Source organism: Eumetopias jubatus, unplaced genomic scaffold (assembly GCF_037043125.1).
Source record: "Eumetopias jubatus isolate StellerSeaLion01/CBP00866 unplaced genomic scaffold, mEumJub1_p1.0 scaffold_11, whole genome shotgun sequence".
Lineage (NCBI taxonomy): Eukaryota > Metazoa > Chordata > Mammalia > Carnivora > Otariidae > Eumetopias > Eumetopias jubatus.
In genome coordinates this window covers 100,860,879-100,878,233 of record NW_028274817.1, presented here as the reverse complement: position 1 = coordinate 100,878,233, position 17,355 = coordinate 100,860,879, and the positions used below count along the sequence as shown (strand labels likewise).

General features: G+C 42.6%; 1 pseudogene; it reads right to left on the bottom strand.

The window, feature by feature from the left end:
* Positions 1-11,808: 11,808 nt before the first annotated feature.
* Positions 11,809-12,362, bottom strand: LOC114202139 (ferritin light chain pseudogene; annotated as a pseudogene).
* Between the last annotated feature and the right edge of the window lie 4,993 nt (positions 12,363-17,355).

Below are 17,355 nucleotides of genomic sequence, written 5' to 3'. Positions count from 1 at the left end.
CAGCAGGTCAAGACTCCAATACCAATTCAGCATGTCATGAATTACAGGGAATTCGATAAGCAACCTTAAGCTTGCATGATTAAATAGAGTTGCGTATTTAAATATTGAGATACCACTGGGGGAACTTTCTTTCAAAAGCCCTCACACTCTTTTCTCCTTTGATTTATTGTTTTCTATGTTTAAATAATACATTCCTATAGTAAAAAAATAAAAAGCTACACAAAACTTTCTGAGATAAGAAGAAAGAGAAAGAGGTAGAAAAAAGAGAGCAGGAGAGGAAGAATGAAGGGGAGTAAGTCAGAGGGGGAGACGAACCAGGAGAGATGATGGACTCTGAAAAACAAACTGAGGGTTCTAGAGGGGAGGAGGGTAGGGGGATGGGTTAGCCTGGTGATGGGTATTCAAGAGGGCACATTCTGCATGGAGCACTGGGTGTTATGAACAAACAATGAATCATGGAACACTACACCAAAACAAATTATGTAATATATGGTGATTAACATAACAATAAAAAAAGTTTAAAAAAAATAAATAAATTGAAACTAATTGAAAAAAAAAGAAAAAAGAGAAATAAAACAGGAGAAATTTCTCTTTCCAATAGTAATTACTGTTATCCCTTTAGGTCCTGGCCAAAACTCTGTCTCCCAGTGCTCAGTACAACGCTGGTTCTGGTCAGGAGGTGGGTAAATGTCCTCAGGGACCAAAGAATCTCCTGGGAGAGAAGAGACTGTGAGCTCTGTCTCACTTCTTTCATGGTTTGAAATAGTCCCAGTGGATATTTGTCAGTGGTGGGGACATGGAAGTCCCCAAAGGGACTCATCATGGAGAAGAAGTCTTGGTGGGTGACTGGGGTCCAGTACCAGGTCCTACATCTGGGTGGATGCGAGGTTGTCTCTGATACAGTGTGTGTGGTCCAGGCTGGAGAACTCTCCTTACAAAAGGGGCTTTAGGGGTGGTAAGTGAGCCTGTGAAGGAAACGTGGTTAGAGTTAAGTAGCTAACTAGAGTGGCATTGTCCTTCCATGAGGTGTAGCTGTGGCCTGCAGAGATCTGGACTGGGGTAAGGGTCCCAGCTTCCCAGTGACACCTTACGGGGACCACCAAGGCAAGAAACAGAGGCCTGTCAGGGATTGAACAAAACATAGCTAACTCTTTGTGCCAAATCAGAATGCATCACATGCCTTTATTTATTTAACCCTTTTACCTTAACACTCACAACAATCTAATGAGAGGGTTTCAGTTAAAAATTACTCCCATTTATGGGGTGCCTGGGTGACTCAGTTGGCTAGGCATCCAACTCTTGATCTCAGCTCAGGTCTCCATCTCAGGGTTGTGACTTTGAGCCCTGCGTTGGGCTCCAAGCTGGGCATGGAGCCTACTTAAAAAAATTACTCCCATTTACAGAGGAGCAGCTGAGACACAGTGTGCTGAAGGAGTTCATAATGCTACTGAAGGCCTGTACTAAACTGTACTATTATTCAAAAATATTTACTTTCCTTTCCACACACCTCCTCCCCGCTCTGTTGGTTTGGGACTTGACTAATGCACTTCACTTACCTGTTCTTGCGCAACTAACTACCTCAAAAGTGAGTGGCTAAAAACACTACTTCATTGTGTCTCATGAGCCTGTGGTTTTGCTGGAGCTCAACTGGAGTTTCTTCTGCTGGTCTTCCTTAGGGTCCCTTCATGCACCCACATCAATTGGGATCTAGCTGATGCTGCAATGTCCAGGATGGCCTCTCATCCTTCACGACTTCCCCTCGCGTGGATTCTGTTCATTCTGTCATCCAGTCTGGGTTGCCTTTCAGCATGCCAGCTGGTCCTAAGACACAAGAGGTGGAAGTTGCCCACCTTCTTAAGAGCTGGGCTTAAAAATCGTAAAGTGACACTGCCTGCCACATTCTGTTGGTCAAGGCAAGTTCACAAGGCCAGTCCAGATTCAAGAGGATTAGAAATAGGCCCCACTTTTTGATGGACAGAGCAGCACGTACATACAGAAAAGAAAAGAATTGATGATAGAAACCATACCATGTGACTTACTTTATTTAGTCAAAAAAATGTGAATGGACATGACATCGAAGCAGAAGCTTTAAGAGTGTTTGCAGAGTCTGGTTTAGTCTCTGTTGTCTTCCACGAGAACATGCATTTCTCAATTCAAGATTCCTCCTTCAGTCAAGAAGACATATGGTACAGACGCTACCATGCCCCAGAGTCAGGAGCATACTCAAGACAGCTTACCTATGGCTACCTACATGTCAAATGAAGGAGAAATATTACATTCATTGCTGGAATTAACATTTGTTTGTTAGGCAGCATAACCTGGTGATAGCTGACTAATACACCCATAGAGCTGGGATTTGAACTCGGGCAGCATAGTTTGAGAATCCAGGCTCTCAGCCACTACACTGTACATTTCACCTGGGAGCAGAATTTCAACTTTGGATTAAGAAGGCCTCGAGTGTTCTGAGACAAACTGGAAGTGTTGGGGAGGTGCCAAGAGAGACTGTGTGTAAATATGAAGAGGTAGAGGCTACAGGAGGAAATGGAACTCCTATAAGGATATATGATCAAATTTATATTGGAAGCTAGACAAGTGGGCCATGCTGCTTATTCAACTAGGATGTTGAATTAGAATATTCATATTAGAATAACGAATATGTTAACCCCCACCCTAATTAAAGGAGGCTTTCTTTCTACTTTTATTATTTATCAATTTAAAAATCCTAAAAAACAGACCTAGGTTGTTCTGTATGGGGGAGACATACTCCCTTCCAAGTCAACTTTGCAAAAATTTTTACTGATATTAAAGATTGAGACAGACAGAATTGCTAAAAATTTCATTTTAAATGCCAACAGTTCCCTGTCCACCAATCCAATGGTCAGCTCTTAGTATTCATGTTACCCAACCTGTGAGCCTTATGAGGCCGAGTCTAGTATCCCTCATCCATTAATTGCACTTCTTTCATGTGGCTTCCGAGACCCTGTACTCTTGGGTTTCCTCCTCCGTCCCTGGTTGTTTCTTCTCTGTATCTTTGTGTCTTTGCCAGGACCTCTTTTTCCTGCTGTCTCAGTAGTGGAGCACTGCAGAGCTCCATTTTTCAGTCATTTCCTCTCCTCTAGCTACACCCACTTCTTGGTGAACTCATTTGGCATTTAAACACTTTAAGGGGTCCTGGGTGGCTCAGTCGGTTAAGCAGCTGCCTTCGGCTCAGGTCATGATCCCAGGGTCCTGGGTTCGAGCCCTGCATGGGGCTCCCTGCTTAGTGGAGAGCCTGCTTCTCCCTTTCCCTCTGCTCTTCCTCGTACTCAGTCTCTCAATCTGCCTCTCTCTCTCTCAAATAAATAAATAAAACATAAAATCTTAAAGAAATAAACACTTTAAATACTGTCCATATATCAATGACCCTCAGTTTACCTGCAGTCCAGACCTCTCTATTCAACTGGAGACACACACAGCCAACTGCTTATTTGACATCTCCATTTGGATGTCAAATAGACGTCTCAGAATCACCATTCCAGATGGAACTCCTGGTTTCCTCCCACTCTACTTCTCCTGGCTTTTTTCATCTCGGTTGATGGCAACTCGATCCTTTGGGGAGATATGTAGCCCCCAAACTTTGGAGCCATCTGTATTCTTCTCTTTTACACTCTATATTCAATCCATCAGGAAATTCTGTTGGTTCCACCTTCTACATATATCCATAATCCTCTCACTTCTCGTGACCTCCCATGACCACTCTGCTCTGAGCCTCCATCATCTCTCACCTGACTTATTGCAGAACATCCCTATGGGTGTTCTACCTTCTACCTTTGCTCTCTTGTAGTCATTGTCAACGTAGTAAATAGACCGATACTTTGGAATGTAAGATCATGGCACTTCTCTGTTTCAGTGGCTTTTCATTTCACATTAATGGAAAGCTATAGTCCTTACTTTAACTTAGAAGACTCTATATGTGATCTGGCTCCCATCAGACAGAGAGCACCTCATCTTGTGCCCTGAGTGCAGGCATAGTTCTAGACATGTAGTAGTTATATAAATATTTACTGAATGGACAAATGAATGAAACTAGTTATAGGAGAAGCCTTCAGTCCCTATGTCCTATATAAGGTAAGAAATGTATTTTCAGAAGTGTTTTGTTTTGTTTTTTAAAGTCAGAAGTCCAGCAAGGTGTGTTCACGTTTTCCACAAGAGCTCATAGGACAATAAAGATGGAGATGAGTTTAGCCTACCTCACCAAATTCTTTCTTTTATTCTGTTCCTGGGACTGGGTTGAATGAATTCAGCAGCCCTCAGCTACACTGTAATGGCACATGGCCACATCTGGCTTCTCTGAGCTCACACAGCTGGTCTGTCAACTCCCTGTGGGTTTATGTCCCCTCCTCTTCTAGGAAACTGCACTGCCTATTGGCAATTAGCCCTAATGAAGCAGCAGGAGTTTCCTGAGGGGAATGCTTTGCTGACAAGTATAATTACTATTAGCAGCTGTAGGGCCTCCAGCTCCCTGAAAGGAACCCATCCACCTGTCAGAGCGGGCAGCAGGACTGCTAAAGCTGCACCTAGCAGTCAGTCCAGCACTCTAAGCCAGGCCACTGTGTGATGAAAACAAGAGACTGCCATTTGGAAGCCAATTGAGAGCATTTACTTCCAATGTTCAAGTTTCTGCAGCCCAGCTCCATGGGTTGTGGACCCGCAGCAAATCACCAATTCACATCTCTCAGTTCAATGTGATCCTTGATTCTTTCAAGCATCCCTAATGCCGGTCTCTACTTAGGGGTACCCCCCCCAAGGAGGCAGGAATTTCTAATTGTATTTATTTTTTATCAAAAAAGAAAGGAAACAAGCTTTGCTAACAGTTAATACCTGACACTAGTTTCTTCAGTGGGTTAGTGTATGAGACCTTCATGTCCCACTTCTGGGAGATTTGCAGTTCTCCAGTGAGAAGGGTTTACAGTGGCTCCCTTTTGGTGCTGTATTTCTATGGAAGATTAAATATGGCGGCAAATTCTTTTCTGCTTCTGAAAGATGTAATCTGATTACACTCCCACTTGAATCCAAGCTGGCCTTAGTGACTTGCTTGACCAATAATGTATGACAGAAGTGACACTATGTCAGTTACAGGGCTAGCCTATGAAAAGACTAGGAGCTTCTGCACTGCACTTTTAGAACCTTGGGGCAACCATGCTGCGAGGAAGCTCAAGCTACCCAAATGGAGAGGCTATGTGGAGAAATGCCTGGTGGACTTGGTGTTCTGTCTTCCAGGCAACTTATCCTAGACAAGTTGTGGAACAGTGATGAGCTATTCCCACGGTGCCTTGTCCAAATTCCTGACTCACAAAATTTTAATATTTAATAATACTAAATTATTGTTTTAAGCTGCTACACTTTGGCATAGTTATACAGCAGTCGTTAGTAGAAACAATTATAGTTTTTGTAAGCCTAGTTGAGAGGATTTCCAGATTATATTAAGAAGTTTAAATGAATTCTTGAGACACTGATAAGGGCCTCAAAATATTCTTACAAGGAATCCTCAGATGGATGAAAATACCAAGACTAATACAAGTAAATTTAGGAGCTGACACTCCTTTTCCACTTAGAACTAGGTCTTCATCAGCCATATTTGAAGTAAAAATAGTGACACTTTTATGAAATCTAACAAGTAGTTAAGCAAAAATTTGAATTATTAAAGAAGATCATTTGAAAAAGTTAATATGCACTGTCATTAACAATATACATCACCCTGAGTATATACTAGTGTTCAGAAATTAGCTAACATGAAGCTATCAAGATTAGCAAGACATTAAAAGCTAAACATTCAGAATATGAAACCAAACTTCTACAATTCACTAGAAGTATTTTTTTGGTACTATTCATTAAAAGAATATTTATTTTATTTTACCCCATCCTTTAAAGAGATTGGTTTTTATGTGTTTTATAATTTCTGTATTTTAGTACAGTAGTTATGTATAAAAAAGATGTATGGTTTAGCCCATTAATTTAAAAAATTGTTATGAAATATACCATACACATAAATTGTACCCAGGGTGCTGTAAAAATATATATGCAAATTAAATAATAATAAAATGCACATTCATAGACCTACCACCCAGTTTCCAAAAATAGAACATCACCACCCTAGAAGCTCCCTTAGAAGATCCTATTCCTGAACTTCTGGGTGACCAGCAGCCTGGATTTTATATTATCAATTAGCTCATTTGCTTCATAGTGTTTTTCTTAACCCCATATGAATATATCTCTTAATAACATGCTCCTTGGTTTTCCCTGATTAGAATGGTAGACAATTGGATTTGTACTGGATGCATTCTTCAGTGACCTGGCCTTTCCAATGACCTTTGTGTCCCTGAGCCTTATTCATGCTGATGCATGTGGCTGTAGTTCATTCATGTCCACCGTTGCAGAGCATTCCTGGGTAGGACTATGTCTCAGTCTGATACTCTTGTGACTTATGATGGAGAGTAGGTTGTTTTCAGCCTTTTGCTCTTTTCAGCATTTTGCTCTTAGGAATAAGATGGCTATAAGCATTCTTCCTCTATCCCTTGGTCCCTGTGCAAGAAGTTCTCTAGCTTATACACCTAGAGGTGGGATTACCAGGTCATAGATACGTGCATATTCAACAGGACTTTTCCAAAACTGATGGGCTTCTATCAACAGTGGATGAAAGTACCTGTTGTTTTACATTTTTTGTCAACACGTTTTATTATCTGACTTCAATTTTGCCAATCTAGAGTGTGTAAAATGGTATCTTGTGGTTTTAATTTGTATTTTCCTGAATACTAGTAATTTTAACATCTTTTAATGCCATGGCCATTTTTATTTCCTCTTTGATGAAAGGTATACATCCCTTTGTCAATAACACCCTGTCTTAAATATTACAGCCATTAAATAAGATTTGATGTCTCATAGGGCAAGTCTTCCCGCCTTATTTTTCTTCCTCAGGAGTGCTTTGGTTATTGTTGGTCCCATTCTCTTCTATATAATTTTAGAATCAGATTGTCAAATTCCGCACTAACCCCACTGAGCCTTTGATTAAAATAGCATTGATTGTATGGTTTCAACTGGGAAGAACTGACATCTTTACAATACTGAATCTTCCAAACCAAGAATATGCTGTATTTCTCCACTTATTTAAGTCTTCTTTCTATACAGTATTATAATTTTCCCATAAAGAAGTACTCATCTTTTGCTAGATTTATTCCTAGGAACATTTATCTATACTACTAATTTTATTTTATTTGACTTTTTGTACTGCTAGGTTTAAATGGCAATTTAAAAAAATTATATTTTCTAACTCCTTTTTTTCCCCATGGTGTAGAAAAACCTATTGGTTTTTGTATTTTGTGTTTGTATTCAGAAATCTTGCCAATCCATCTTTTTCCCCCCACCTGAATTGTTCTTTCCACCATGTCTTCCCCCTTCATTTCCCTCCTAGTAATGTATCCCCTCTTTCTCACTTCCCCATCACATACACTTTCCTCTTTCGCCTCTTCATTCACCCAGGCTATTTTTACCCCCCCCACTGAATCTTTTCTACCCTCAGAGAACACTCACTCAACACAGCAGCGTCTTTCTTCTGCTCCAGATTGCCAACCCATCTTATTAATTTGAATAATCTATCCATAAATTCTCTCTATTTTTCTGCATAGGAAATTATAGTCATATACCAAAAAAAATTTGTTTTCCTTATCAATCCAAATACTCTTTTTTCCCCCTCTTATTGTATTGACTAAAAGCTCCAAAACAATGCTGACTGGATGCTATATCAGGGGGCTAAGTTATAGTAACAAGAAACTTGCAAATCTCAGCAGCTTACAAAAAATTTTTCCTTATTTGTGCTTCTTGTCCATATTGGGCTGGAGGTAGCCTCCAGCTTATCTTCATTCCAGAACCAAAGCTGAATGGGCATCCCCTATCTGGGGCATTGCTAGAAAGATAAATATGGTGGAATCACATAGTGATTCTTAAACCTTTCTTCAGAAGTGGAGCACATCACCTCCAATCACTTTCATTAGTCAAAGCAGGACTATTGGCCAAGGCTGACACCAATAGGGTGGGAATGTGTAGTCCTAAACAGGGAGTAGCAGCAAACATTTTGAGCAGTAATACAATCTACCACAGAGGGCATACCCCCACTATTTTACTGATAGGAGAGTGTCTTCAAAAAATGCTTCACATTTTTGAAGCAACTTCTACTTTCTCTTTTGAGCATTTTGGCTTTCTCCTTCTGTCAACCTTCTCCTAAGTGATTGATTGCATCTTTTTCTGCTGCCCAATGTGGGATCTGTTTTCCTGTGACTGATCTCTCCTGATGTTTTCCCAGATTTCCTCTCCTTGCTCCTCTGTTAATGTCTGTACCCTGACTCTCTTTCCAGTAGAATTCCTCACTTTCTTCAAGGCCTGATGGAGAAACAACTCTTCCATGAATCCTTTACTGAATAAGCCCAGCTTTCCTTACTAGGATCCCTAGAGGATGCCCTCCATATCACCAAGCCATTGACTAAGTCTATATTGCACTGTACTCTTTTTTTTCAAAGACTTTATTTATTTATTTGAGAAAGAGAGAGAGAGAGAGAGAGAGAGAGAGAGCGAGGGGCAGAGGGAGAGGGAGAAGCAGACTCCCTGCTAAGTTGGGAGCCTGACCTAGGGCTTGATCCCAGGACCCTGAGATCATGACTTGAGCCAAAGGCAGATGCTTAACTGACTGAGCCACCCAGGTGCCCCTTCACTGTACTCTTAAATTATTCACTGCCTACAACATATGTCTTTTTTTTTTTTACCTCATTATATATAATATATAAGAATTAAATGAGAGGATATGTGAAAACCTCCTATATTGTACCTAAAATATATGCTTGCTTTATTATTTAAGAGTATTTACTTATACTATATAGAGAACAAGAGAAATAAAAGCAATAAGTAAAATAATTAGCGAAGGAATAGATTGCTAATAGAGTGAGACATATTAGATATAATAAGGTAAGTAGAGCGTATATGCTGAACATCCACAAGAAGGACCAAATCAGGCTAAATATCCTCGAGAATTGTAGATTTCTTTTTTAAAAAAGATTTTATTTATTTGAGAGATATAGTGCACAAGCGGGGGGAGCAGCAGAGAGAGAGGGAGAAGCAGACTCCCCACTGAGCGGGGAGCCCGACATGGGGCTTGATCCCAGGATCCTGGAAATCATGTCTTGAGCCGAAGTCAGATGCTTAACTGACTGAGCCACCAAGGTGCCCTGAAAATTGTAGATTTCTTAAATCAGTCACCCATTGGTGACTCCTGTTCTGGTCCCACATGTCCTCTGTTTGAGACACACAGTACATTATTGGCAAATTATAGCAGTGGCCAGTCATACTTGTCCCTTTTTCTCATTGATAGAGCAAGACTATATTGTCTCCAGGTAATTTCCGTTTGATGAGTCTCCTTGTTAATTTTTTTTAAGATTTTACTTATTTATTTGACAAAGAGAGACACAGCGAGAGAGGAACACAAGCAGGGGGAGTGGGAGAGGGAGAAGCAGTCTTCCTGCTGAGCAGGGAGCCCGATGCGGGGCTTGATCCCAGGACCCTGGGATCATGACCTGAGCTGAAGGCAGATGCTTAACTAACTGAGCTACCCAGGCGCCCCTACTTGTTAATTTTTAACTCTGATCTTTATAACCACATCATCAGTAGGTGATGTGACAGAGAGATACAGGACGTATACATTTTGCATAAACCGTGATTCAGGTATTATGGTCCTTTCTATTCCACTGTACCCTGCCCCAAATGTGTTAACCCAATCCATTTATTTCCCTTTACTACTCACTCTATTTTCTAAGTCAACTCAAATTATGTGATTTGAGCACTGAAATTTGATCTGTGAGACTTTTTTTCCTTATCCTTTGGGATTGCTTGTCTGATAGTGTTCGTGGAGTCTCCCAGTTCATCAAGATAATTTCCCACCACGACAGTTTCTATCCCACTGTAGGTGTCAGTCAGTATTAATTACTGTCTAAAACAAAAGCACAGGCCCAAAATGGAGTCGCTTAAGCTAGACCACATTACCAAAGTGGGACTTAATACCTAACCTAATTGTAGTTTCCACCTCCCCTAGAAATGTAGACTTTTTTTTAAAAGATTTTATTTATTTATTCATGAGAGACAGAGGGAGAGAGAGAGAGGGAGAGAGAGAGAGAGAAAAGCAGAGGGAGAAGCCGGCTCCCAAGGAGCAGGGAGCCCGATGTGGGACTCGATCCCAGGACCCTGGGATCATGACCTGAGCCGAAGGCAGATGCTTAACCATCTGAGCCACCCAGGCGCCCAGAAATGTAGTTTTTACTGGTCGGTCAATAATTTTCTGGTCAGCACCAATGAGGCAGTCTGTCACATGGGGCCTCTCCATCCCCCAAAAGGAAGATGAGGTAATCTGCTTGATAAGACCCCCAAGCTTTTCCCCCTAAGGGAAAGTAACTTTCCCTGAAACAGTCCTTTCTTTTTATTATTAGCAAAACCTCCTTGCCCCACCCTCTTTTCTATAAAAACCTTCCATTTTGTACAACTCCTTGGAGCTCCCCTCTACTTGCTAGATGGGATGCTCCCTAATACATGAATTGCTCAATAAAGCCAACTATATCTTCAAATTTACTCAGTGAACTTTGTTTTTATCTTTTTTTTTAAGGTGGCTCCACGCCCAGCATGGAGCCCAATGTGGGACTTGAACTCACAACCCTGAGGTCAAGACCTGAGCTGAGATCAAGAGTCAGACCCTTAACCAACTGAGCCACCCAGGCACCTGCGTGAATTTTATTTTTTAACATTACCTTCATTTTTTTTTCCCATTAAGCCCTCTGAAGGCAGGAACTATTTTTTCTACTTTTCTAATATTCTCTCTAGCAACCAGAGTTGGACATATGATAAACATTTAATAAATATTTATTGATGAACTTCTCTCCCAGTTTCAAGAAGGCAGGTTGTGAGACCCATGATATTACTAATTGTGTTCAAATGTATGAAGGATTTTTTTTAAAGTAATCTCTATGCCTGATGTGGGGCTCGAACTCATAACCTCAAGATCAAGAGTTGCATACTCTACTGACCGAGCCAGCCAGGCACCCCCAACCATGTGAAGTTTTATAGGTATACTTCCAGCTCTTAATGTATGTAATTTTGAAATAGTAGTGGTTTTTTTTTTCATGTGCTGTATCCAAACAATTATTGATTGGTGCATGTGTGTGTGTGCATGCATCCACACTTCTGTGTGTTGGGTGAGTTGTGGGCAGTGGGGAAGGCAGAGGAGGGAGCTAATACTTACTGTACAGTTACTCTGTGCTGTGACCGCTTGGCATTATGCCAGTTATTTCCATACATCCCATCATTTAATCCATGATAACAGTGATTCTCAACCACCCTCTGAATTTTTGATTCAGTAGGTCTCAGGTCACTTGCTTCTCAAGTTCAACCTGAAGGGTCCTGATACTGAATATCATTATCAAGAATATAAACATTGATTTATATTTGCATAGACCTTTCTAGTTTTTTTTTTATCTCAAATTCTATCTTATTTATCCTTTAAATTAAGAGTAGGAATGAATCTTATTTAATCCTGTGTGGTGGATGTTATTATTCCCCTTCTAAAAATAAGGAAGATCTCAACTGAGGGACATTCTTTTTTTTCCCCCTGCAAAAACTTCATTGTTTCCATTTGGCCCACGGCTTGGGAGAGGGCTCCAGGGTGGTTAAAAAGCTGCCTAGAGGCTTCAGGGAGAGACTCAGGGCACGAGCCCTGGCACAGCGTGATGCCAGAGGGACCCCTCAAAGGCTGCTGGGCTTCAGAGGCTCCCAGTCGTGCTTGAGGGTGAGCCTTTCGAAGAGATACTCGCCCAGCCCAGCCTGGGAGCCGGCCAGCCTATGGAGGTTGGTCAGGTGGTTGCCACCTTCTTGATGAGTGGCCCCTCCTCATCCCGGAAGTGGTTCTCCGGGAGGTCATAGGGGTGGGAGTCTGCACGGGCAGAACCCAGGGCGGGTAGATCCAAAAGGGCGTGGTTCAGGCTCTTCTTCCGAACCAGGGCAGCTTCCATGGCGCCCAGGGTTTCCCCCCACTCATCTTGGGACGGCTTCTGCACGTCCTGGAAGAGGGTGCCGCTGCCACACTGGTTTTGCATCTTCAAGAGACACCTGGTGCCCTTGCGCTTCTCCTCAGACAACTCGCTGAAGAAATGTCCCACACCTTGCAGAGCCATGTCGTCCTGGTGGAAATAGAAGCCCGGAGAGGGGTAGGTGTACGAGACCCGCAGATGCACGTTGACCAGGTGGTTGACGGCGGCCTCCACCTCGGGGGTGTACTACTGACGAATGTGGGAGCTCATGGTTGATCTGTGTTAAGGAGCTAAGCTCATAATTGGGTGTTGGGTGGTCCCAGAGGCAGAGGGTGGCCAAGAAGATGGCTCCGAAAGGTAGCGACTGGAAATAAGGTTGGAGGGTGGTCGTTGGCTGGTAGAAGGGGCGTCCTTGGGTCTGTTCCGTCCAAACGTTGTTGAAGCAAGAGACAGATCTGCAGGACCACGGGGCGCACTGCTGCGAGGGACATTTTTTTTTTTTTTGAATGACATGTTAACAAACTTGATTTTTTTAAAAAAGATTATTCATGTATTTATTTGAGAGAGGGAGAGCATGAGCAGGGCAGGGGCAGAGAGGAAGGGAGAAGCAGGCTCCCTGCTGAACAGGGAGCCCAGTGCAACATGAGGCTGACCCCACCTGGGATCATGACCTGAGCTAAAGGCAGACACTTAACTGACTGAACCACCCAGGTGCCCCTGCAAACTTGATTTTTTTAAAAAAGATTTTATTTATTTGAGAGAGTGTGTGAGCAGGAAGGGGGGTGGGAGGGAGGGCAGGGGGAAAGGGAGAAGCAGACTCCCCATTGAGCAGGGAGCCCAACTCAGGGCTCCATCCCAGGACCTTAGGATCATGACCTGAGCCAAAGGCGGATGCTTAACCAACTGAGCCACCCAGGCGCCCCCTGAGGGACTCTATAAAGTAATTGGCATGTTCTCTACAAAAATGTCAGTATCACAAAAGACTAAGAACAGGATACTAAAGCAGATGAAAACTAAATGCAGTATGTGATTGTGTACTGGATCCTGGAATGAAAGTTTTCTTTTGGGGACAATTGATTTGTTTTGAACATAGACTGTTGATTAAACAAAAGTATTGGGTCAGTGTTAAATTTCCTAAATTTGTATTATGCTCACATAAGAACTTTTCCTTGTTCTAAGGATATACACACTGAAATATTAAAGGGTTAAGAAGCCTAAAGATGTAGTCTGCTCTCAAATAGTCCAGAAAAAAGGAAATAAAGGGAGAGAATAATAAAGCAATTTCTTTGTACTCTTCTTGTTGATTTCTCTAGTTGAAACTTTTCCAAACTAAAAAGTAGAACAACAATAACAACAATAATAAAACTCGACAGGATCACAACCTGTCCAAGGACATTTCCTCTTCTCACCACACCCCATGAAGCTCCTCACCAACCCTTCTTGCCCCGCAGACACTGAGCTTCCTCCACGGTGCTCCACGGCCTGGAGCTGAAGGTGTTCTACTAGGCCTCACAGGAGGTGACAGACTGCGCCACTTTGCCCAGGACTATGTCAGTTTTAGCACCGAGAGTCTCATGTGCCAGAAACCCGAAGTTCTGGGCAAAGCAGAACAATTGGCCACCTTATCCCATGGTTAAGCTTTTACCCATATGTACTGCAGAGTAAGTCTAGGAGCCAGGAAAAGGAGGTTTTAAGGCCACACTGCACACTGGGAGGTTAAAACCTCACTTACCTGTTCTCCCTCAGCACCAGCCTAGCAAGCATCATCCAAAATGCCCTTGAAAGGGTCAGTTGAGTTGCCCAAGATCTCACAGCTAGCAAATGACATAGCTGAGCTAGGACCCAAGCTTGAGTCCAGTACTCCATATATTCATTCATTCCTTCATCCATGAATCTAGTCAGCTAAAAACTGTATTTAGTGACCATTTACTATGTATCAGGCACTGGTTTAGGCCCCTGGGATATAGCTGTGAACAAAATAAACAAGATCCCTGCTCTCTTGGAACTCACAAGTAGTGAGGAAGATGGATAATGCACAAATGGACAAGTAAACAACAAAAAGTGAGAAAGGGTTTCCAGAAAATTAAAATAGAGTGATGTGACAGAGTATCCCTGGGTAACTACTTTATTTTTTTTAAAAAATATTTTATTTATTTATTTATTTGACAGAGAGAGACACAGCAGGGGGAGTGGGCGAGGGAGAAGCAGGCTTTCTGCTGAGCAGGGAGCCCGATGCAGGGCTCGATCCCAGGACCCTGGGATCATGACCTGAGCAGAAGGCAGATGCTTAATGACTGAGCCACCCAGGCGCCCCTGGGTAACTACTTTAAATTGGAATAGTAAAACAAACTTTGACCAAAAGGAGACATCCATGGAACCTTGGGGAAGGACATTCCCGACCGAAGACAGAGCAAATGCAAAGACCCCGAGGCAAGAATGATTTTGGTATCTTCAAAGAGCAAGAGAAAAGCAATGTGGCTGGCATATATATATAGTGTGTGTGTGTGTGTGTGTGTGTGTGTGTGTGCGCGCGTGTGTGTTAGGTGGGGGATGGAGGGAAAGGAAAGGGGAAAGAGAGAAAGAGAAGGGGGAGGGAGATCGAGACGGAGCTTGCTCTAAGAATGGCGGGAAGCCATTTGAAGGTTTTAAGCAAGTCAGTGACAGGATCTTGATATTTTATAAGAGAGAGGATTTGTCGGGGTGCAGTGGTTTGAGGAAGATGATGGTGACGTGGATTATGTCAGTGGTAGTGGAGATGGAGAGAAGTGGAATTTGGAGGAAGAGTTGGTGGAGCTTACCGGTGGATTTGATGGACGAAAGAATAAAAGGAATCAAGCATGATTGCTAGAGTTCTGACTTGAGCAGTTCTCTGGAAGGCAGCTGTCTAGGGAGATGGGGAAGGTGGGCAGCAATGGGGAAGCCGACTGACAGGTGGGAAATCAAGAGTCATGCTTTGGCTATGTTAAGTCCGATGTCTGTCCCACGGCCACATGGACTCGTCAAATAGACACTAGGAACTGTGAGTCTGATGTTCTAGAGAGTAGTCAGAGCTGGAGATTGAGGGTTGGGAGTCTTCAGTATATGGAGAACCTCAGCATATGCTTGGAACTGAAGGAGGTGGCTGGTGCTTCTCACTGGCTGCAGGTGCTGCCCGGATCTGCGGACTGGCCAGAGGGGTAGGGGCCAGCAACAGAGACCTAGGAAAGGAAGGGGGGAACCAGAGGCCAAGGGAGGAAGCTCTTTGATTAAGGTCCACTACCCTCCACTCCAGCTGTGGGAGAGGTAATCTATACATAGTCTGATATTTACATGAGTTCATAATAATCCTTTAAATTCGAATAGCACTTTAGGTGAGCAGGGTTTTTTTTTTGTGTAGGTTTTCTCATTTAACCCATGCAATGGGCCTGTGAGGTGTGTGTTACTGTTGTCATTTTGCATATGAGGGAACCGCTAACAGACATGTGAAGTGAGTGTCCAGGGTCCCAGTTGCATCCGCAGTCGATTTCCCTAAAATTTTACAGAACCTGAAGAGGAGGTTCTTGTTCAGGTGGCTCACTGCACAAGTGCTCTTCCAAGGGGCAAAGGGAAGCGGGATAGGGCCAAGGAAGAGAGCTAAGCAAGGATGTGCTCTAGACCAGAGGCTCATTTCTGCCCGATCCCACGGGAGCCCCGGGGGCACAAAAAGCACCGGGGAATTGGTCCTCCCTGGAGATGGTTGGCCTTTTGTACTCTTGCGTCAGTCACTCATTGGCTAATGGCTGCTCCTGGCAGGGGAGGGGTCCTTAATGTCCTGTGAGAAGGGACTCCCTTTTGTCTGAGAGCAATTTCCTAGAGAAGAGGACAGTCCTGAGCAGTTAGCTGCCTATACTGACAGCAGCCAGGGGATGAGCGAACCAGTCAGGAGAAGGGTATCTGGGCTTCGCACCGACAGCATCCCCCACACGGTGCTAATGGGCATTAGGACTTGAATCCAAGTCTTCTGGGGCTATGTCCCATGGAGTTCCTCAGCAGCTTCACACTGCACTGTGAGAGCCCTATGGGGTCCTTCATGGAGGGCAGCCTCTACCATGGGAGGTGGAAGGAATAAAACCTGAAGAATAGGAGGAGGGTAGAGTCCTAACCGAGAGGTTCTAGTGAAGTAGGGAGAAGGCTAGATACTAGAAATAAAGGATAAACTCAATCCCTTTATTAACATTCCACATAGGGATTAAAAGAAGTCCTACGTTCCTGTGTCTTCCATATTAGAGATTTAATTTGCAAAATGAGGAACATGAAAAAATATTCAAATTCAGGACAATCATCTTACTGGAAATGGGAGACAGGGTTGGCTGGTAAGATTGTTCCTGTAAACACTGAAAATATCTTTCTCTGCATAAAACACCTCGGTTGATTTCAAAGTTTTTCCTTGGCTTCTTTTCACGAGCTCACTTTTAAGACAATACTAAAATTAGTTATACTTTGCTATAAAACCCCTAACAACTTTCATGTCCATTTTTCCCTTCTTCTGTGACCTCAGGATAATTAAGTGTCTTTTTCTCCCAAGAAGAAATGTGAAGCATGTGGCAAGCCTGCTGGCCTATTTGCTGATTTATGGGTCAAGTCTCCAGTTATTACAGACAAAATTTGAAAGTCCCTGATTAAGAAGCCCTGCTGATTTAAGAATCTCGCTAGAAATATGTGCATAATGAATTATCTACAGATAATAATTCAAATTGTCCCTGGGTGATTCATATCACCCGCTTTTATTAAATTATCCTTTTTCTGGGAGATATTCAGGTTTGTACAAAGTAAGATGTAGGGATGCGCATAATATTGTAAGAGGTTGAACAGGAAACAGTTTTACTGCAAAAGAGCATTGACTCCAAATTTAAAGCTAATTTTCACAAGGCAGTGAGTATGTGTGTGCCTTATACAGATGTGTTTAAGAAAATTTTTTTCTGTACATGTTGGAGCTCTCGGCTTGTTTAAAAATGGTTTTTGCGCAAAGATAACCATTTCCTTGTGAGTGGTGATAGAAGCAGGATAAAAATAATCAAATTATTTCTTAGGAAAAAATGGAAACAGTAGTCACCAAGGTCCATTTTTAGCAAGGCACATGGGCCTGAGAAGGCCTCAGTTAGGAGAATGTGTCACCCTTAAATATGTGGGTTTATTGAACAATGGAACAAGTAGATATATAAAGAACAGAGCTCCGGTACTGGGAATTCAGAAAGACCTATTTTTCTTTTCTTTTCTTTTTTTTTTTATCCAGGAATGAAGATAA